Here is a 24,018-nt window from a genome sequence, read left to right as displayed (position 1 = left end):
TAAAGACATTATTTTATAAAAAAAAAAAAAAAAAAAAAAAAAAAAAAAAACATATTTGGAGTGTACATATTTCTTGCTTTCGGTAGAAGAATAGTAGGGGTATTGTCGGTTGCCCGAGGCGCAGCCGGGAGAGGGAGATCAAATTCATTAGCATACCGCTTGATAAATTTTATCGTATTTTCAATCACTTCAAATGAATGTCCGTGATTCGATTTGCTTCCACTAAGATCGACGGGTTACGCCATTTTCATTTAAGTGATGTTTTAAACTTTTAAATTCGCTCCTCCAAATGTTATAAATATTTCTCCATGTGAACTCGCATATCTCAACTCCTTGAAAAGAATATCGGTATTGTTTTCGTTCTCTCTTTTCTTCTCTGAAAACCGAGCCTATTATTTAAAAAATTTCTAATTTAAAAAGCAAATAAAGTCACGCTATGCTTTTGTAAATTCACAAACAGATAACGATACCACATAGGCCTGTTCTCTGAATGTGGAAAGTTTTGTTAAACATTTTTTTGTACAATTACAGTCGTTAGCAAATAGAGCATTTATTCGAAGTCGGGAAGGATTTTTAATTCATCATTTTCATTACGTGAACATGTATTTTCCGATTGATCTTGATTGACGGAAGTGGAATAAAATTCCCTGGCCCTAGCTTGAATTGTGTCACATGTATTTCCAATATCAGATTCGTCATTTTCAATATCGGAATCGCTGTTATCAGACACATTCAGTTCATTATTGCTTGATTAAAAAAACTCTGGTATTGACCTTACGTATTGTTCAAAATCGGCAACTGCTTCATTTTTTAGTTCTTTGCATCCTATGTTATTGAACCAGTCCATTTCAGAAATTTACTACAACATTAAAAAGGAATGAAATTAAAGACAAATTGAACCAGGAGAATTTTTCTATACGACTGGTTGTCGCGCTTTGCGCCATTAGAGATCACCAGTGATTTGTGACAGGTAGATCGAAATCTCAAATACTATCTATTTAAATTATAGTAGTTCAAATTTCAAAATAAACGGATTTTTTTAGATGAAATTTTGGTTTATTATTTATTAATCCGACATCACAGTTTACATCTTTCGAAATTATTACCTTAATTACGCAGACGGACGGACGGACGCAACATTGTAAGACCCACGGATGCATAGATCGGGAATTTTATTGCCCGAATACTAATTTTAAAGTTGTCGGGATATGAAAAAGGAGGTTTAAAAGGTTTTAATTTGAAAGTTATTATAAAAAAGAAGATGTGGTATGATTGGCAATGAGACAACTCTCCACAAAAGACCAAAATGACACAAACATTTACAACCATAGGTCACCATACCGCATAGTCAGCTATAAAAGGCCCCGATAAGACAATGTAAAACAATTTAAACGAGAAAACTAACGGCCTTATTTATGTAAACAATATTAGTTTTCGAAATGCATTTACACATGTATTATGCAAATGTTTCCCTCTTTCTGACAATTTCTAAATAGAAATGTCATTGAAGACATTGAACATAAATTACACGCAAAACATTTCTAAATTTCTGAATAGATAAGAACAGATACATTGCACGCAAATAGTACAAAAAATCCACCTAGAGCACGTCTTGGTCTTTGTTGAATATTGTATATTCGTTTTGTTGTTTCGTTTTAGATTTTTCAAAATGCAAAGGTACAATGATATGAATAACATTTGACTTAATTTTGTTTATGCGTGTGTCACTGTGTGTAGCAAAATTTTGCAATACAGCACACATTTCGTTTTAAACTACCAGAAATAGTTTTTCAGAATATTACTTTAGTAGTTTAGTACTTTAGTTAAGCTTAAGAATTGTATACAATTATTTTTTCAGACTGGTGTTATGCCACTGAACGAAATGAAAATAAGTTTTACTAAAATAGATAGTACTTTCACTTTGTATAAAATGTCAAAATAGATCGTGAACGTAAAAATAGTTCAATATATAGAACGTAAAAGGAAATACATACCTTAGCAAAACAATGCATTTCTGTTAGCCAAAACTGATGCTTAGGTTGAGAAATATGTTATTTGGAAAAGGACAGGATTCAGGAACATTTTTTTTATTAAAGCAGACGACACCCGACACGCAGGTGACGGTTCCCAGATAATTTGGAAATGTTTATGTCGGACCGGATAAAGCGGTTTCAGTGAAAAATTATTGGCATTTTTTACAAAACTTATCAGAAATAATATACTAGTTTTGTCCTATATATATGTTAGCTAAAGGCCTGATTCAATCAGATTAACATTGTATGGTTTCCCCGTAGATATCTATATTTTTTTTACAAATTTCATATAAAACCCCACTAAAAAAAATTGCGATAGTTTTGTCGTCCATTACTTTTGTTTCTCATGATATGAACATGTATAACAGTTTTTCGTTGAAATACAGAAATTTCTGAACAAAAGCAATACTGGTTATATTATCAAAAATTGAAAACGTTTTACAACAAAAATCTATACAAATAAACAAATATAACTGTGACAATTCTGCTTCTATTATTAAAGTCCGACCAAAAATGTCCCCACAATAATTTTTTCAGAACATGTAGTTTTGTAAGATAGCGACATGTTATCTTTTTTTATAACGTCAGAAACTACCTGTATGAAAACTTGTGAAACTTTACCGTAACGTTACTCGGTTTGACGTCGAGTTGCATACGGTCGATTTCTATCCGACGCGGCTCATATATTGATTGGCACTGATTTTCGTATTTGTCTAAGACATTGCTGATATAAACATATGATACAATGTTATACAATTCTGGCAAGAATTGTATAAGTAAGAGCACTAGCAAAATCGGACTGAAGGACGCATATGCCGGTTGATAGATATATGAACGGACCCACGCCCGATGTTTCTATGTTCCCTGCATCGAGTTGCACAAGAAACAAACAAGAAGAAACATTTTCAGAAATAGCAGTGTTGAGAAATACCCACTCTCTTTTCAGGTACGAATATCCATGAAACCACAATTCGTTTTTTAAAGTATCGTCTAATTATGTTATTCACATGATAGCAAATACTAATAATTTAGTTATCACTTCTTTTAAACAGTCTATAAGTTGTAAAGGGAGATGAAATTAATGATACACAAACTTTTAATGTAAATATTCAGTTAGATAAGCATATGGCTTAACACTTTGTACGTTTGAAATACTTCAAATGGTTTGTCCCTGAATCTTATATTTCATGCTTAAATTTCTATATTGAGATTTAACAAGTGGACCCCTTTCCAATTAAATTTTAAAGCTGATTCATATTCCTCTGTCCTAGGTAAAGAGGGGATGAACAGATGGCCGTTGCATATCTTGTTTAACATTTGTCATTTTGTGGCTTTCATAGTTTACTATACAGTATGATTTTTGCTTATTGTCCAAAGTTGTAAGGTAACCTATAGTTGCTAACATCAACGACATTTGGTCGCAAGTAGATAGTTGTTTCATAACATAAATGTAAGATATGCCAGATAATATCTCCATATATAGTTATAAAAAAAATAATTATCTGATAATAATATGTTTCATTATGGAAACATATCACTTGCCCAAATAAGGTTTAAATTTAGAAGATATTTTATATTTTTTCTGAATCCTCAATATTTTTCAACTTTGTAATTTATAATTCATCACTTTTTTAAAGAAAAGGTAGTGTAAAATGGTTCTTTTTTCTTATTTTGTCTATAAAAATTCTAAGAAAAACATACTTAATACATTAAGATAATTCCATCACATAATATATGTCTATTGAATTTTATCGAAAAAAGTGTACATCTAAAATTGAGAAAGGAAATTGGGAATGTGTCAAAGAGACAACAACCCGACCGTAGCCTTGACGATCAAAATTGATAAATGAAAGTTTATGTAAACACGTTTCGGACAAAACCGTACAAGTGTGCCTCATTATGAAAGTTTGCCACTAGCAGCTGCTTCTTTGAATTATCATAACAAAGTGAATTAGGATACTTTAGACCATCACTTGCTGCCAATACTTCTCGATGGCTATGTCCGTCAGGAGAGATAACTACAACATTGTTTGAACTGCTTCCCACCACGTACACATTGCCATAAATATCTACATCAATACCACGAGGATACTTTAGAAGGCTCTCATTTTTGAATGTCCATTGTGGTTTACCTTGTTGATCGTAACAGGTAATAGTATCTGTTTCTGAGTAGGTGTGATATATTTGGTTTCGAAATGTTGCGGTGTATTCACAATAGGGCATTCTGTCTGAGACTATGTCAGTTACAGACTCGTCGGAAAGATTGATCATTCGGATTCCTTTGTTTTTACCGGAATATTTTAGTTTATTTTCTATCAGAGCTATGCCATAAATATCCGAATCTAGTGAAATTGTCTTCGTTATTTCTTTTCTTCCCACATTTATAATGAAAATACAATTCTTCCTTGAATCGCCAGATGTTACGGCTAATGTATCGTCCTTTCTTATATACAGTATATCGTGTACAGCACACGGCATATCCACCTCAAAATCTTTAAACCCTGTATTCCTGAATACTTTAACTTTAACAAGGTAATAGGTAAAAGCCATTCTACCATCTGGTATTAGGCAACATCCGAAGATGAATCTTCCTTGAGTTGCTACTGTCTTGAGCATCTCTAGCTTTATATTCTCAATAGATTTTGTTGAAACTATTATCTGTGCTTGTTTGGTCTTCTTCCCGCTAAGAACGATGTCACATGGTTTAGTTTCAATCTGTACTTCTCCAAAACTTTTGATATTGGACACGATATCTTGAAGAGCAATGTTGGTTCTATATACTAGATGGCATTGCCTCAAATGCTCACTTTCCACTACGGTTTGTAGGAATGTATCATTTATGTTAATGTCTTGTTCGATTTGCTTAAGTGAAAGAAAAATCTGAAGATCTGAGGCGTGTTGTTTAATGCTTGCAATATTTTCCTGGTATTTGGTTATTTCTTTTTCTCTCTGTTCTAGTGATGACAACAACTGACAAATTTTCGAGTTCTCTGTTTCTTCAACATCATTAAGCTGTTTTATCAAATCCTCTTGTAATTTTTCTAGTAGGTTGTTGATTCTTGTTCGGGTCTTTTGAATGTCATTTTTGATTTTGTTTCTATTTTCTTTCAAATTCAACAAATTTTTCTGCTGATGTTGACAGATTTTCTTTAAATTTTCTGCTTTTTCAATTAAAGTTTCTTCAATATCGGAGAAGGCACTTGATGTTTTTACATTTTGAATGACGTCTTCTAAATTTTCGATATCCCGGCATTCTTTATGAGTTTTGACAATGCATTTCTTGCAGCAGGCACATTCGTGTTTACGACAATACATTATAAATCTTTCTTTGTGTGTGTTACAGTATTGAGTGATTTGTAGTACATAACTAGGTAATGTTTTATATATATGTTTTTATATGGTTTCTGGTCCCCTTGGATATAACTATGATGTTCCTGACATTCTTGACAAAGCCCTTCATCACATTCTGTACACCAGATTATGGATGGTTTGTTGATATGTCGGAGGTCACATACATAACAATTTGTGGAGGATGAGGCCATGTCACAAAACTGAAAGATAATAAAATTTAATTAAGGCTATTGTTCAGAAGAACTTTTCCATGCTACAAAATAACGTTTTTGAAAACATTTACATTAGTTATCAAAGATATATTTGGTGCCATGCACCCTTTTAAATGTTCCAAAATAGATAGTTGTCGATGTTTTGATAAAGGAGTGGGAACGATATTGCAACCTTTTAAGTCCGTGATTTTGAATTTGTTTTAAAATTGTATTATCACTTGTGCTAATACGTCTTTGATTAATTGAAGCCATTTCAGTTGATATTTTATAGTGTGTCTTTTTATGTTGTGATTTTCAATATTGTTTCAGGGAAGGATGCAGGTTGGTGCCCATTCAATCTTTAATACCCGATGCAATACTTTGCACATTTCCTAAGTCAGGAACCTTATGTTCAGTGGTTGTAGTTTTTTTTTATCTTGTATAGAATTGTTTCTTGTTTCTCATTTGTTTTATATATTGTATTGTTGGTTTTCCCGTTTGGATAATTTTACAGTAGTCATTTCTGGAGCCCTTTGTAGGTTGCTGCTCAGAGTGAGCCAAGGCTCTGTGTTTAAGACCGTACTTTGACCTTTAATAGTTTATTCATAATTGTAAATTGGATGGAGAGTTGTCTCATTTCCACACACAAAATCTGTTAATCTGACGAAAAAGCCTACAATTTGCTTAGATATTATCAATTGTATTCAGATTTTAGCAGAGGCAATAGCAAAATATTTTTATTTAAAAAAAAACATTTGCATAAAGCCTTTGTTTATATCTGTTTTTCAAGAACTTTGACAAAAATATGTAAAATGCATTTGTCTTATAGATATATGTATCACCTCAAAGTACCCTTTTTGCACGTATGGATGTACATCTCTCAGAAGCCAAACATTTCTACAATTAAACTTCTATTCTTAAACCTGAATTTTAAGTTTATATGACTGGACAAACAAATATAGCTCGTGAAGACTAAATCTTATGGTGGTGTACTTCTTTTTTGGCTACGGCTCTTCGGAAGTACCGAATTTTAATGATTTTCACATTGTTCATTAAGTTTTACCTTTTTTTGGCTAATATCGTTAAAACAAAATCACAGTTCCGGAATTAAACTTTTTTTCATACTTTTAATACAGATGAAGTGGAAAAATCTGAATAAATTTAAATTAAAAATCCATTGGTAGGTATTTGTATAGAAAGATAACAATATGTTGATGCTTCTTTCTGTCACATATACCATGCTGTCAATTTTGTAAATTTGTGATTTTTCTCTGTTTTAAGAATAAAAGGCATATTTTTCCACTTTTTTTTTTTTATTATAAATGACTAATAAAAACATATCTAAGAAATAATAAAAAAGAAAGAAAAAAGAAAATAGGATATGAGATATTAATGTTTCGGGTAAATTTATTTCTTGTATCCCTCTCCCACTTTTCCAAATTTTGGCTAAAAAGACAGAGTTGATTAATAATAAATTTGAAATTTGATTTTTCGAAAATTACTTATTGAAAATATAAATTTTTCACAGAGTAAAGTTTGATTATAACATTATTTATTTTTATTGAAATTTACCACTTGTATCACATATTTTGGAAATAATGACACAACGAGATATCAATCAGACTAAAACGTCAGAAGAATACATCAGTATGTGTCGAGATTATAATAACCTGTTTATCTATTAATATAACCAATATTGTTTTCAGAGTCGTGAATGATTATCCAATTTTTTGAAGTGTCAAATTTCTTCATACCTTTTTCAAGATTATAATGAAATTAAGGTGTCAAAGATCGCATACAATATTGGCTGAATTTAGAAGGGTTTGGGGATTTTTTGCTTTTGTTTCCTTTTTTCGCAATATTTCTATAACTCGTCTCTGTACCTATAAATTTTTTGGCTTTTAAAGTTTCTGTTGAAGGTAACATTCTTACGATATACGATATAAAATAAAATGGTCAAACTTTGGTGACCTTAAACTATGTCTCTTACCTAGGCCTAGGTTATTAAGGGGTAAAAAGGTGGTAATACCTTATATCTCTATTTATCATAGTTTGAGTCACTTCCGATATTTCAGAACTTCAGCAATACATTTTGTGATAACATTACTAAAATGATGTGAGTAGTATAGTCTTCAATAAACAAAACCCTTACCCAAAAACATGAAAAAAAACGATTCACCATGACCAAATGTAAAGTTACAACAGTTATAATCGAAATAAGAAAACCAAAATAAGACAAAGAGCAGAGCAGAAAACATTCTGGCATGACAAAAACGAAAGATGATTTGTTAATAGAAAAAAAAGTACATGTTCACAGGCGAATATTTACAAAAAAATAATTTTTTATGTCTTACTTTCTTTATCTTCTTGGTTATAAGTAAACAATTCGAAATTAAAATGATAACCTTAGTATGCTTACCGCCCTGTTGGAAATAAAACGTGTATGGTTATTGCTGACGTGGCCTTTATATATACTTATATCTGGATAGGGTAATCAAACTTGCATATACTGATACGATGTTAACATTATTGTCACATAATAACATTATATTATCTTTGTTTTGTCCTATTATACAAACCAACCTTTGTGATATCTAATCACGGCATATTTTACAAACGAATCATCTTTATGGTGTGGTCATTTATTAAGTTATAAATATATGTTTTCATCCTCATCGTTGAACAATTTTCGACACTGTCTATAAATAATCATATTAGTTGGGCAAGGCATGATAACCGTGTTCATTTTCATTCTTATTATTGTGATCAAATTGTTGTATTCAATAAATACCAAATTCAACTTTTTTTTCTGCCTGTAGTGGGGGTCTTTTGTTGACAAAATCTTACATTTGAACATGTGCCTTATTCTAGTATTTTATGGGCTCAATCCTTCCCATTTTCAGGAACCAATCAAGTATATGGAGAAGGGAGGAGCGTAATTGACTAAAATGGTGAAATACTCGCGAGGTAATTTTTTTCCGGTTTTAAGCAAACATTGTTTTTTCAATTAATGGAACGAACGCCGTATGCACTCCTCTGTAACTGCTGCTGAATTTCGATGCACAAAAAAAAAAACGGAACAAAGGACTCTAACTTTATGCAGCAAAATTTTATATTTTTCGTGCATTTAAGTCATGATAAGTAAAAAACATACAATAAAAATGTTTCTATAAATTCCAATCAATTCTTCGATATATTTGTTTTCTACTCATAATTACTTATATAAACGTACAAATGTAATATAAAACTGGCTAAATACGACTGAAAAGAAGGCGAAATGCATCAGACATCCCTCCCCGATCGTCTGACTATAATAGATGACGAACAAATACCAGGTCCATTTTATACTTGGTCCTTGTTCAGAGAACGGGATTTTTCAACAATTTAAATCAGTATTTAATATAACTCCGTCTCGGGCTGATATGGGGGTCTCGGGATGATACCCAGGCTGATATGGAAAAGGCCATGTATTAATCTCTATTTAAACCAAAATTTCGTTTTTTTACATTTTGATACTATACAATGATTTGAATTTGAAGAGTATGTACAAAATTCAAACTATGAATATAACGCATTGCTAAGATTAAAAAAAATATAGTTAAGGTGCCTATAATATTTGGTGGATATCCTGGTTTTTTTTAAATAGTCGCTTGAAGATTAATTTTCAAAAAAACACTTGTGTGTTAACACCTTACATATGAAATTTATTTCAATTGTTTTCTTTCAAATGCGTATGTAACAAGGTGAATTATTTTGAGTATATTAAGAAGACCGTTTGTTGGCATGCTGAAATAAATCGAAATCTAATGATTTTAAAAGACGCGGAATACTTCGCTGTATCCTAAATTTCACCAAAACGAAGCAATTATGTTAGTCTTGTCTTGCATGCCCAAACAGTATATTGTATCTTATCCTATCTGGAGCATATTCCAGTTCTAGTATATCTTATTGAAGACAGTCGAATAACTAATCAGAACCGATAGTTGTTAAAAACAATTTCAATATGGCGTGAATATCAAACGAAACTATAAAAGCTTTATAAAGTGTGGCAGAGCAATCAAAAACATAAATATACAACCATATTGATGCGATATATACTTGTCAGCGTGTAGATTGCAATGAAATAAAACCAATCTCACATCATTTGAAAAAGAATAAGAAAATAAGAAAAATAGAAAATATAAAAAATATAAAAAAAGACCATGGAGAATTGAAAAGTTGGTGATAATAGTACAAATGTAGATGCTTGAGCATTTATATTAAATTTGTTTCAAATTGATTATTTTTGTCGTTGGTTTGCTGTTTCTTAGACGGACACCCTTTAAATCTCCTTTATTTTTAAGATAATAGTATATACTACATTGAAGACCTGTTGGTGACCCTCTGCTGTTGTTTTTTATTTGGTCGGGTTGTTGTCTCTTTGACACATTCCCCATTTCCATTCTCAATTTTATTAAAAACTATTAAACCCCAAGTTACACGATAAAATTATCAACTTGAATACACACCTGTCTTTCTGTCGAAAAATTACCCAAACTAAACACAATGGGAAAACCTGGTGCTTGGCACCGATGTATTTCTGACTTGCAACATGTATAATATCTGGTAATGTGTACTTTTTTTATTGCGCAACAAAGTATCTGTTTAATGTTTGTTTGTCTTTTCTCATGGGTATGGAATTGTAAATCTTCTTAGCAATATCTTATTGATCGACAGATCTTTCCCCCAAAACACTACTTTCCTTCTGTCTTATTATATGAATGAAATAAATCTGCCGTATTTAGTGAACTAATATATAATTCATCATCTAACTAGAAAGCAATTTAGCAAAACAGTTATATGTAAAGAAAAATAACTGTGATGTTTTATATCATCAATAATTATTTTGATTTTGTAACAGTAATATCGACTCATTCTGAAATTAACCTTCATTTCAAACTGAAATACAACACTCATGATAACACAAGCGTCCACAATAAAATGCACAGGGAAATAAACGAAACGTTTGATAAAAATCGTGTTTTCCTGATCCTAGCAAGCAATTAATGTGATTATAAGTATTGAATGCTTCTTTTAATAATTTTATAGGGTTGTAAAATTGATATCCATGTGCACATTTTTAGAATAAAGCGCGTCCACTCTTCATACAAAATGTACTTTGGTGTACGCATTTACACCCAATTAAATTTACAAAAAGAAACATCAAATTCCTAAATGAAAAGCAAAATCGATACATGACTGATTCCCTGTCAATATGAAATTTAATGTCTAACATTAAAAGATGGTTGCTGAAGATCGTTTCCCGTTCCGGGATTAACATTTCTGGAACTGAATTTTCGGCTCTCCTTTTACACCATTTTCGTATGTTCTTGAGGAAACGATGATAGTCCGAAGGAAGGAGACGATAAATAGATTACCCGTGTTAAGAGATTGTCATATCTCTTTCACGTGAAAGACACCCTTGTAGATTTCGAAAAAGAACAGGCTAATGCCGCTACAAGGCAGCAATCACATCCGCAAAGTGGAAAGGGATTAATATATGTTGCAAAACTTGTTTCCCAATCCACTATAAATAGATATGTTTAAACTAACATATCGCCGTTGAGAGGTAGTTTATCAACTTGTGTATTGCAGACAGTTTTTTCACCTTGTTCTGTCTGTTTTCGCCGGTTTATTGAATTGTATACTTATTCATACTGATACATCTAATGTCTGTGTAAAAACATTTACAAGATCTGTTCATTCTGTTGTGTTGTATCATTTGTATTAAATGTATTTGATTTTTTCTTTTAAAACATGATAAGTGCGTTGGTCTTGTTGGTCTTCCATTTGTTGATTGTGCCGATCTAACAAGTCGACCACCTTCCAATATGATTTTACAGCTGATTCATATTCCCCTGTCCTAGGTAAGGGGCTGAACGCTAACAAACATTTTAACCCTGCCACATTCTGTTTGTGCCTGTCCAAAGTCAGTTACCTGTAATTTTATGGTTGTCATATTGCTTTTTCGATATTTGTTTTACCTTTTAGAAGACCGTTGGATTTCTCGTTTAACATTTGTCATTTCGTGGCATTCAATGCTTACTATATAGTATGAATTTTGCTTATTGTTCAAAGCCGTAAGGTAACATATAGTTGCTAACATCAACGACAATTGGTCTCTAACGGATAGTTATTTCGTTGGTAATCATAACTAACCTCATAATGTTTATGATTATTACATTTATCAATATAAAAAGCAACAAGTCACCATACAGTCTGTAGGGATGAACACAAGTAGTAGTGGAATCTTGTTAATATCAATCAAGCGCACAATTTTTGATGTGTAACGTTACGACCGTGTATAATTCTCATAATGTTTATGAGTATAACATTTGATTATTATGAAGATAAAAATAATGAGAGGTACTAGTATGAGTGCTTATGACAAAACTTCCCATAAGTCAACAAAGAAACAGTTATCAATATAAACAGCAAGGAGTCACCATACTGTCTGCGTTAATGAACACAACTCATACCGTATAAGTAGTTGAAGCCTGTTTATATCAACCAGGCGTACAATTGTAAATGTGTACCTTACGAACTAACTATTCATACTGTTGAAATTTTTCACGAATATGGTAATCTGTCAGGTTCAGCGAGTACTAACAATACTGTTTTATTTCCATACTATCAAACTTTATTCGAAGTAAGCAAACATGATAACATGTAATCGAAGATTCGATTCATTAATAAATAGTAAATTATTAATCCTACCATCCTGCAGTAAATCAACATTACAGAGGAGTGATCGTTTTGGGAGGAAAAATATATATGCACCTATATCTGCTCTAGACATTAATTCTAAGCTGCGTGTAGAGATAGTCAACACATATGTGTCGGTCCTCTCTAGGACGCTCATTTCAAAATATTTATAAGTCAAACAAGTACGAAGTTGAAGGGCATTGAGGATTCGAAATTCCTAAAATGTTGTGCCAAATACGCTACGGTAATCTATTCCTGGGATAAGAAAATACTTAGTTTTTCAAAAAGTTCAAAGTGTAAAATGAAAATTGATGTATCGGGTACCATTTTCGACGTAGAAATTAACATGTAGTTTTTTTCAATAATCAATGGAAAAAGGCAAAATTCCTTTTGCACTTTCTGATCAGAACATACAATGTATGCGCCAACACAAAAACAAATCGTTAACATTATGTAACTTATAACATTGATGTAAGATATGCAAGATAATATATATTTATAACAAATAAATTATCTGATTATAATATTTATCATTATGGAAACATATCTCTTGCCCAAATAAGGTTAAAATTCAGAAGATATTTAAACAAAATTCTGAATCCTGAATATTTTGCAACTTTGTAAAAAATAAATCAACACTTTTTTAAAGAATGGATCGTGTAAAATCGTTCTGTTTGGTGTATTTTGTCTATGAAAAATTTAATAAAAACATATTTAAAACATCAAAATATTCCATAACATAATTTATGTCTATTGTCAAACAAATCATTTCATCGAATTTTTGTAGCTGTGACGATACAAAATAAAAATAAAGATAAAACATAATTAAACAGACTTTTCAAATAAAATCATACAGTCGGGCCACATCATTCCAGTTAGCCACTAGCAACTGCTTCTTTGAATTATTAAAACAAAGTGAAGTAGGAGAAGCAAGCACATCACTTGCTGCTAACACTTCTCTATAGCGTTGTCCGTCAGGGGAGATAACTACAACATTGTTCGAACCCATACCCACCACGTACACATTGCCATCAATATCTACATCAATACCATTAGGATCCTTCAGAAGGCTGCCATTTTTGAATGTCCATTGCGGTTTACCTTGTTGATCGTAACAAGTAACGGTATGTGTTTTCGAGTTTGTGTGATATATTTGGTTCCGAAATGTGGCAATGTAACAGTCACTGGGCATTTCATCTTTGACTATTTGAGTAATTGACTCATCGGAAAGATTGATCATTCTGATTCCTTTGTTATAACCGGAATATATTAAAATATTTTCTCTAAGTGCTATGCCATAAATATACGAGTCAAGTGTAATTGTTTTCGTGATTTGTTTTCTTTTAACGTTTATTATGGAAATACACTGTGGACTTGAACCACCAGATGATACGGCTAAAGAATCGTCCTTACTAATATACAGTATATCGTATACTTTACATGGCATCCTCACCTCAAGGTCTTTTGATCCTGTATCACTGAAAACTCTAACTGCACGATCATTGTAGTAAGTAAATGCCATTCTACCATCTGGTATCAGGCAACACCCGTAGATGTATATTCCTTCAGTTGCTACTGCTGTTTTGTGCATCTTCAGCTTTATATTCTCAATGGATCTTGTTTGAACGTTTGGTACCATTATCTGTGCTTGTGTAGTCTTCTTTCTGCTAAGAACGATGTCACATGGTTTAGTTTCAATCTGTACTTCTCCAAAACGTTTGATATTGGACATGATATCTTGAATAGCAATGTTGGTTCTATATTCTAGATGACATTGCTTCAATTCCTCACCTTCCACTACGGATTGTAGGAATTTATCATTTATATTAATGTCTTGTTCGATTTGCTTAAGTGAAAGAAAAATCTGAAGGTCTGAGGCGTGTTGTTTAATGCTTGCAAGGTTTTGCTGGTATTTGGTTATTTCTTTTTCTCTCTGTTCAAGTGATGACAACAACTGACAAGTTTTCGAGTTCTGGGTTTCTTCAATAGAATTAAGTTGTTTTATCAAATCTCCTTGTAATTTGTCCAGATGGTTGTTGATTGTTGTACGGGTCTTTTGAATTTCTTTATGAATTTGTTTTCGTTTTTCTTTCAAATTCAACAGATTCTTCTGCTGATGTTGACTGATTTTCTTCAAATTTTCTGCTACTTCAACCAATGTTTCTTCAATATCGTGGAAGGCATTTGAGGTTTTTACATTTTGAATGACGTCTTCTAAATTGTCGATATCAGGGCATTCTTTATGAGTTTCAACTATACATTTCCTGCAGCAGGGACGTTCGTGTGTCCCGCAATACATTATAAATTTGTCATTGTGTGTGCTACAGTATTGAGTGATTTTAAGTACTTCACTTGGTAATGTTTTATATTCCTTTATTGTTATGGTGTTATGGTTTCTGGTTCCTTTGGATAAACTATGGTGTTCCTGACATTCTTTACAAAGCCCTTCATCACATTCCGTACACCAGATTATTGATGGTTTGTTGATGTGTCGGAGGTCACACACACCACAACTTTCGGAGGATGAGGCCATATCACAAAACTGCAAGATAATATCAAATCAAATATAATTAATTCTATTGTTCAGAAGGCCTTTCCCGGTCTACAAAGTTATATAAGTTCCCAAATTATTTTGGTTTGTTGAAAATAGTTGTCAATATGTAGATAAAGGAGACGGTAAAATTTTCTGCACTTGAGTTGGAAAATAAAAAAGTAATTAAAACCTACATGTACTAACTAGAATGCAACAATTGTTTGTTAGACAGTAGGCTTATACTTATTAGTAATGATAGTTTTGTATTCTGTCTGACCTATTTGCATTGTTATCAGGCTGCAAACTTCTTTGTTAAAAACAATCTTTAAAAAATCCTGAAATATTCTTTAGTTTGTAGAGATATTTTCCAAAGTATTTATAGTGGAGCAGGGGCATCTACCAAAATCATTTTTGTAACAAATTGTATTAAATAAAATGTTAATTTGTGCAAAACATATTTTTGTATAAAGCCTTTGTTCGCATATGTTTTTAAGAACTATATCATAAATATGTAAATTGCATTTGTTTAATAAGTTGAAATATTTATAAAACCAGAGGATTCTTTCTGCACTTAAGTGTCCAGCTTATATTAACCTGTTCATTTATTTATTTAATCAACATTGTTTTCATAGTCTGGACTTATTATAATAATTTTTGAAATGTCAACTTCGTTCATACATTCTTTCTAAATCATAATGACTATAAGATGCCAAACTCGAATATTATATGGCCCATACTATATCAGATGGATTTGGCTTAATTATGTCCCTTTGAACAATATTTCTCGTACTTGTTTATGTACATTTACACTTACTAGCTTCTAGTGTTCCTGGTGAAGATATCATTTTTACGACAAATAAAAATAAATATTGTCACTTGAATAAGACATAAACAAAGAAACTATCAATGTAAAAATAAAAACAAAAATATGAAGTAATTAATGATCCACAATATATCAAATGACATACGCGTCATCGTATGATATGCAACAATGCAAAATCCATATCATGAATTAATCTACAAAAGAACCAACATGACCAAATGTAAAACAACACAAACGAAAAATTAAGTATGTCATTTTTTCAATTGTATCCCAAATACGAAAAAAAACATACAAAATAATGAAAATACACCACAGCTAGTTGACATTACAAAAACGAAAGTAGATATTTTCAAAGGTAAATACGTACATGTAGGCCGGTCAATATTTACCAATAAATCATTCTAAATGTCTACTTAGGCTTTGTTTGCATAATTATTCTTATAAACATTAGGAAAATATGTTTGTTACCTTAGTAAATTTATACCCACCGGATGGTATTTCAACTAGGGTGGTAATTGGTCACGTGATCGTTATAGAAACTTTTATCTGGCGGGAATATTTAAATTTGCATTCAATGTACAAATGTAATTTTTACAATTATCATATCTCTTTTTTGTCTTTTTAGACAAACCAAGCTTTATGATATAAGATCACATACAGCATTTATTTTTTTTACAAACGAATTGTGTTAGTGATCTAATACTTTAGAGTTTTAAATAAATGTCTTGAAAAAGTTATTTAATTCTATTTTTGAGAGCCCTTGTTTTTCGTTTATATGCGGTGTATAATTTTTTTGGCAGCAATGAAAATCATGAAAGTCTCATATTTGTTTTACTAGTTGAATCTAGTTACATGTAAATACAGATACTGATATATTGGTTGTCTTCACTGAAGGAATGGTTTATTAATCAAATACTTGTAATATGTTTTATTCAAAATTAAGTATGGACATATCTCAGTGTGGATAGACATTTTTGGACTTTATTGGGTTTATGTCATGCTTATTTAAGAATTGAATGCTTCTTTTTGTAACTTTATTGGGGTGTAAAAGCGTTGTATGAAGCGCGGAAGCGCTTCATTCTAAAAATGTGCGCACGGTCAACGCTTTTACAACCCTATGAAGTTACAAAAAGAAGCATTCAATACTTATAATTACATTTTTTAGCTAGTATCATGAAAACACGATTTACATCAAGTTTTTATATAATTTACCTGTGCACTTTATTATGGGACCTCGTGTCATCTTAAATGATAAGTTTTATTGTGTAATGCAACTGCTTACGGAATAACACGTGATTTGCAGTTAGCCAATCAGAACAACGTATTATAATGAAACATACATCTAATGTAAGTATTATGGAATATGACATGTTATGAAAGATAAAACTATTGAAGTATGTTCCTTATGAGCTGGATTCACAGGCATCGTTCTTTGGATCTATTTTTTGGCCCAACAGCAAATAATATTCAGAATGGTGATAAAATATATAAAATGTATTTGAAAGTTTGTGTTTTCTTGGTTTTTGTCATTGTTTTCTTATCTAATGAGTCGATCATCTTTAAAGTTGAGTTACACGTGCTGTTCCACCTCTGTTAGGAAACGATTGAACGCTAACAATAAAATATATAGGATATAAGAATATAGCCGTGTCAATGTTACCAAAGCGAAATAAGAACTTATGTTCAAATTTATTGTTATGACAGTGAAAATTTAAATCTAGACCTTATCTAAAACCTGTTAAAATAAAAGCATACAAGTGTGCCTCATTATCGTAGTTTGCCATTAGCAATTAAACTATCATAACAAAGTGAAATAGGATTTTTTTTAGACCATCACTTTTTGTCAATACTTCTCTATGGCTATGTCCGTTAGGGGAGATAACCACAACATTCTGCGAATTGCCTCCCGCCACGTACACATTGCCATCAATATCTACATCAATACCACTCATTTTTGGAAAGTCCATTGCTGTTTACCTTGTTGATCATAACAAGTAACGGCATTTGTTTCCGAGTTTGTGTGATATATTTGGGTCTGAAATGTTGCAACATAACAAATACGAGGCATTATATCTCGGACTATGGGGTTAAAGACTCGTTGGAAAGTTTGATCATTCGGATTCCTTTGTTATGACCGGATGTTTTCTATCAGTGCTATGTCATATGTTTTCGAATCGAATGAATTAGTTTTCGTGATTTGTTATCTACGTTTATCATTGTAATACCTCGCTGACTTGAACATCCAGATGTTACGGCTAAATAAACTCATCATAGATACAAGGACTAAATTTTGTATATACGCCAGATGCGCGTTTCGTCTACAAAAGACTCATCGGTGACGCTTGAATCCAAAAAAGTTAAAAAGGCCAAATAAAGTACGAAGTTGAAGAGCATTGAGGACCAAAATTCCTAAAATGTATTGTTTTTAATAACATACAGTAACATACAGTATATGTTGTACGTTACACGGCATCTTCATCTCACAGTCTTTGAATCCTGTATCACTAGATACTCTAAATGCACGATCAAAATAAAAGGTAAACGCCATTCTACCATCTGGTATCATGCAACAGCCAAATATTTGTGTTCCTTGAGTTGTTATTGTCTTGTGCATCTGCAACTTTATATCTTCAATGGTTCTTGTTCTAACGGTTGGTACGATTATTTGGCTTGTTTGGTCGTCTTCCTGCTAAGAACGATGTGGCATGGTTTGCTTCCAATAGGTAATTCTCCAAACCTTAGTTTCAGTTTTTTATAGAAGTATTTATTACAAATAAAATGTATAGCATTGATATGATTTACTAGTTACTAGTTACTATTGTGATAATATGTACATATGCATGCTAGCCTCTGATAAACAGAACATGTTTAATAAAAATATTATTAACGGTTAAGTTTTCTATTTAAGAATCACTTTAGAAATACATCTCTTTTCAATTTGTTAAATGTGTTTGAGCTTTTGATTTTGTTATTTGATAAGGAACTTTCATATCTTAATTTTTCTTTTGGGCCGGTATTTTTATTGAATTTTTTTACTTAAACCTATTGTTCACCAATATAGTTGCTAACATCTATGTAGTCTCAGATGGGTAATTGTTCAACTCAATGCAACCAAACATGTTTGAAGCTATTCGAATTCAGCAAATGTGATGTCATGGAATCAAAAATACGATGTGTCACTTTATAATGTATTAAATAATAAAATATGGGTCAAGAAAAATAGTTAACTAGAATCCCCCATCCGGTAGTTTAACCCATTCTACAGAGGAGTGTTCGTTTGCATTTTCCGCCCAAAAACATACAGTGCATGCATGCATGTGTCAAGACAAAATGATCGTTAACATTTAGCAAGTTTTACATCTTAGAGTAAGATACTCACTACGTTATTTCCATAGTTATAACAAATAGAATATCTGATCATAATATCTAGCTTGCAGAAACGCAGAGAAACACGTCCTCTATGATTACCATGCCCAAACAAGGTTGAAATTAAGAAGATATTTTAAACTTTCTATAATTTTCAATATTCGTCTTAATTGGGGTTTATATGTCAACACCTATTAAAAGGAGTGGTCGACAAAAAAAAATTTATTACGGAGCCCCGCTAGGGACATGCAAAGAAAAAATATATATTGTGCGCATAGAAAAATATAATCATGATAATGTGCGGACAAAATTATTTATTGTATTTACAATTTTAATATTATACTGTGCGTGCAATTTTAACATATTGTGCGCAAAACTTAAATATATTTTGCTATCAATTCAATGTATTGTGCGCTCAAATTAGTTGACCCTACGCATGGTTTGGCGCTTAAATGTCTCTTTTTCAAAGTGCAGAATGAAGAAATATATAAGGGTTTATTTTGAAAAGGGGTTATATTAAAAGGAAATACTCGCACTTTGAGCAAGGAATCATCACTGTATTGTTTCTTATCGACACCTGAAACGAATACTGAGGAAGCTACGTCTATTTCATTTGAAACTTGGTTTACACAGATGCGTTTGATTGATTGATTGATTGTTGTTTGCTTTACGACGCATTAACACAGCTATATCGCGGCGAGAGCTCAGAGATGCGTTTGAAGCTGCCACTTTGTATCAGTGTTTATTGGAACGGTTTTAAACAGACTTTGCATAGAGTGAGGTCGCTATCGAACTAATGGAGACTTTGATAATATGGTTTTACCTATTTTCTTGTAACAATTAAAACTACTATTTGTACTTATTATGCATTATACTTTATGTCTGCAAATCTCAAGATGTTAATTATGTTGATTGACACTAGACTGACGTTCTGCTCAATTCATGAATTTGATTTTGTAATGCCCGTTGACGATATAATATGGTCATTATATTTAAACGTCTTTGCGTCCTTTCATCTCTTTTGCGATTCCTGATATGAAACAGGCAAACAGAAAACGCTATGGTTTGAACATGTGTCGTTGTCCTCAATCTTTTGTGTCTGGTGGGACTTTGAGATTGAAGTCACGCTTTTTATTTACATCAACTTAAAGTTTATTCTACAGCCAAGGACTAAACACATGTATGGGAGACGACATAAACTGTTATCCACCGACAAGCACAATACAAATATACAGTCCCGTATAAAAGCATAAAACAGCCTAAATTATGTCCTATATTTTGGGTAACCAGAAATAGCAAATAGAGGTTTATAACATCTTTGGCCCAAATATAACATTTTGGTCAGATCATTTGACTTATTTTGTTTATGAAAATTTTAAGAAAAATACATATTAAGAAGATAAGAAAATTCCATAAAGTAATTCATTTTTTTATTTCAAAGAAGATATTTCTTCAACAAATTAATAACTGCGACGGTCAGAACTGAATAACACAATGCCATTTCATAAATATTTAGATAAAAGCAAACAAGTGTGCCTGATTAGCGCAGGTAACCACTAGCAACTGCTTCTTTGAATTAACATAGCAAAATGAAATAGGACTATTAAGACCATCACTTGCTGTTAAAACTTCTCTATGGCGTTGTTCGTCAGGGAGATAACTACAACATTGTGCGAACCTTTTCCCACCACAAACACATTGCCATCAAAATCTTCATCAATACCACCAGGGGACTTCAGAATGCTCTCATTTTTGAAAGTTGAATGCGGTTTACCTTGTTGATCGTAACAAGTAACGGTATTTGTTTCCGAGTTTGTGTTATATATTTGGTTCCGAAATGTTGCAATGTAACAGTCAAAAGGCATTCCATCAGGGACTATTTGTGTTATAGACTCGTCGAAAAGATTAATCATTTTGATGCCTTTGTTTTTACCGGAATAGATTAATTCATTTTCTCTCAGTGCTATGCCACATATAAACGAATCGAGTGAAATTGTTTTCGTAATTTGTGTTCTTTTTACGTTTATAATGGTAATACACTGTGGCCTTGAACCACCAGATGAAACGGCTAAAGAATCGTCCTTACTAATATACAGTATATCATATACTCTATTCGGCATCTCCAGCTCAAAATCTGTTAACCCTGTATCACTTAATACTCTAACTGCACGATCAGAATAGTACCATCTGGTATCAGGCAACATCCGTAGATGTAATTTCCTTGAGTTGCGACTGTCTGGTGTAACTTCAGTTCTATATTCTCAATGGATCTCGATTGAACAGTTGGTACCATTATCTGTGCTTGTTTGGTCTTCTTCCTGCTAAGAACGATGTCGCATGGTTATTTTTAAATGTGTACTTCTCCAAACCTTTTGATATTGTACGTGATATTCTGAATAGCAATTTTGGTTCTATATTCTAAATGACATTGCTTCGATTCCTCACCTTTCACTATGGACTGTAGGAATGTATCTTCGATATCAATGTCTTCTTCTATTTGCTTCAGTTAAAGAAAAATATGTAGTTCTGAGGCGCGTTGGTTAATGCTTGCAATGTTTGTCTGGTATTTGTTTACTTCCTTTTCTCTTTTGTCTAGTGAAGACAACAACTGACAAACTTTTGAGTTCTCTGTTTCTTCAACATCATCAAGTTGTTTTATCAAATCTTCTTGTAATTTTTCTAAATGGTTGTTGATTATTGTTCGGGTATTTTGAATTTTATTTTCGATTTCTTATCTTTTTTTTTTCAAATTCAACAGACTTTTCTGCTGATGTTGACAGATTTTCTTTAAATTTTTCTGCTACTTCAACCAATGTTTCTTCAATATCGTAGAAGGTATTTGATGTTTTTACATTTTGTATGGCGTCTTCTTAATTGTTGATATCCAGGCATTATTTATGAGTTTCAATAATGCATCTTCTGCAGTCGGGGCGACAGTGTTTCCGGCAATACATTATAAATTTGTCTTCGTGACTGCTACAGTACTGAGTGATTTGTAGTACATCACTAAGTATTGTTTGGTATTCAGTTATTGCTATGGTGTTATGGTTTCTGGTTCTCTTGGACAAACTATGGTGTTCCTGACATTCTTGACAAAGCCCTTCATCACATTCCGTACACCAGATTATGGATGGTTTGTTGATGTGTCGGAGGTCACACACACCACAACTTTGGGATGAGGAGGCCATATCACAAAACTGCAAAATGTATTTATGCAAATTTAAGTTAAGCTATTATTCAAAAGGCCTTTCATGGTTTTCAAAATAACTTGTTTGAAGTTTTAGAAGTTCCCAAATTATTTTGCTTTCTTGAAAATATTTGTGAATATGTAGATAAAGGAGACGGTAACATTTTTGCCCATGAATTCGTGTCTAGACGTGAGGTCTAGAGTCAAGAAGAGAATTGGTAACACCAAAGGCGTCTTCAATTTAGTGGTATATAATTTTCCCTTAACACATGTTTGCTATTAAAGATTCTGAGTTTAATAAGGAGTTCGGCTTTTGGAAAATTAATTCCTTAAGGAAATACTATTTCGGTCGGCCAGATCAATATCAAATGATTTTAGTCTGCATAAAATAAGTTTTATATAACTGTTCTGTGAAAGGTTTCCAAAATAAGCGGAAAACAAATATAACTTCTCAACTCATATGTCCTCATTGAACATATTTGAGACGTGCAACATTACAAATGATTTCCGCCCTGGCAACATTACCACTGTGTATGTTTACAAATAAACATACATATTAATACACTGTCAGGGGAAGATAAAGGCTCGAGAAAATGGGGGACCGGGGGAATAAATGTTTGTAGTGGTGACGAAAATGTCATAAAAAATTATTATTTTACGCACTCTACGTTCCTACCTTAATCCGTCAGTAACTAGTTATTTCTGATTATAATTGTTTATTTATCTAAATTACAAATACTGTGACACGAATAAGGCCGTGTTCACATCAAACGCCATGAACAGTAAACATGTTTACAGATGGATAAATGTAATGTACACCGGTTTCACATTACACTTGTTAAAATCTATACACCTGGTTTAATTACTTATAAATATCATTACATAAAGTCGAACGCAAATTTCTGGACAGCTTTTCTAGCATTAAGGAAACTACCTTTCAACTTCAAAAAGAGGGGGGAGAGGCCGCTTAAAAAAATATTCTGATCCCCAATTTGATAAAAAAAAATATTCTGGTCTGAATTCAGATTTTCCCCTTACCTTATAGAGTGCCAAATATTGAAAAAAATATAATTTGATTGGTAGCGAAGAAACTTTTTTTTCGCGCGAACGTGTTATTCAGTGTCGTGTTTCACTGAATAAAAAGTTCTCGGGAAAAAATAATCTGACTCAGAAAAAAATACTACGACTTTGGCTTTAAAATAAAAGTTCGTACATTGCAATTAAACTGTGTCACGAATAAGGCCGTGTTCACATCAAACGCCATGAACAGTAAACATGCTTACAGATGGATAAATGTAATGTACACCGGTTTCACATTACACTTGTTAAAATCTATACACCTGGTTTAATTACTTATAAATATCATTACATAAAGTCGAACGCAAATTTCTGGACAGCTTTTCTAGCATTAAGGAAATTACCTTTCAACTTCAAAAAGAGGGGGGAGAGGCCGCTTAAAAAAATATTCTGATCCCCAATTCGATAAAAAAAAAATATTCTGGTCTGAATTCAGATTTTCCCCTTACCTTATAGAGTGCCAAATATTATTTTCTAAGTGCATTTTACCGGATGTGAATTACTAGCAAAACAAAACAATTTACCGCACACTCTTTTTAGTAATGCATTTACAAAATGTATATTAGTAAATCGATGACTGTGTAAAGACCATTGGCAAACATTTCTGTGTACGTCCATTTGGGAAGACCTTTACAAATGAATTATGTTTGACAATAATAATGCTTCGAGTCTTGAAATTTTTGTTTTTCTAAAAAAAACCAATAGATCAAGTT

The 24,018-nt window shown here is 32.1% G+C and overlaps 1 long non-coding RNA gene across 1 annotated transcript; it reads right to left on the bottom strand.

Annotated features, from left to right (window-relative positions):
- Positions 1–12,214: 12,214 nt before the first annotated feature.
- LOC143075441 (uncharacterized) lies at positions 12,215–16,199 on the bottom strand. Its single transcript, XR_012978313.1, has 2 exons — positions 16,164–16,199; positions 12,215–14,861 (listed from the first exon to the last, which is right to left on the bottom strand). It is a non-coding gene; the product is annotated as an uncharacterized LOC143075441 (long non-coding RNA).
- Between the last annotated feature and the right edge of the window lie 7,819 nt (positions 16,200–24,018).

Source organism: Mytilus galloprovincialis, chromosome 5, assembly GCF_965363235.1.
Source record: "Mytilus galloprovincialis chromosome 5, xbMytGall1.hap1.1, whole genome shotgun sequence".
NCBI classification, from domain to species: Eukaryota; Metazoa; Mollusca; class Bivalvia; order Mytilida; family Mytilidae; genus Mytilus; species Mytilus galloprovincialis.
Note: the sequence above shows the minus strand (reverse complement) of the source record. Positions and strands in the feature narration are given on the sequence as shown.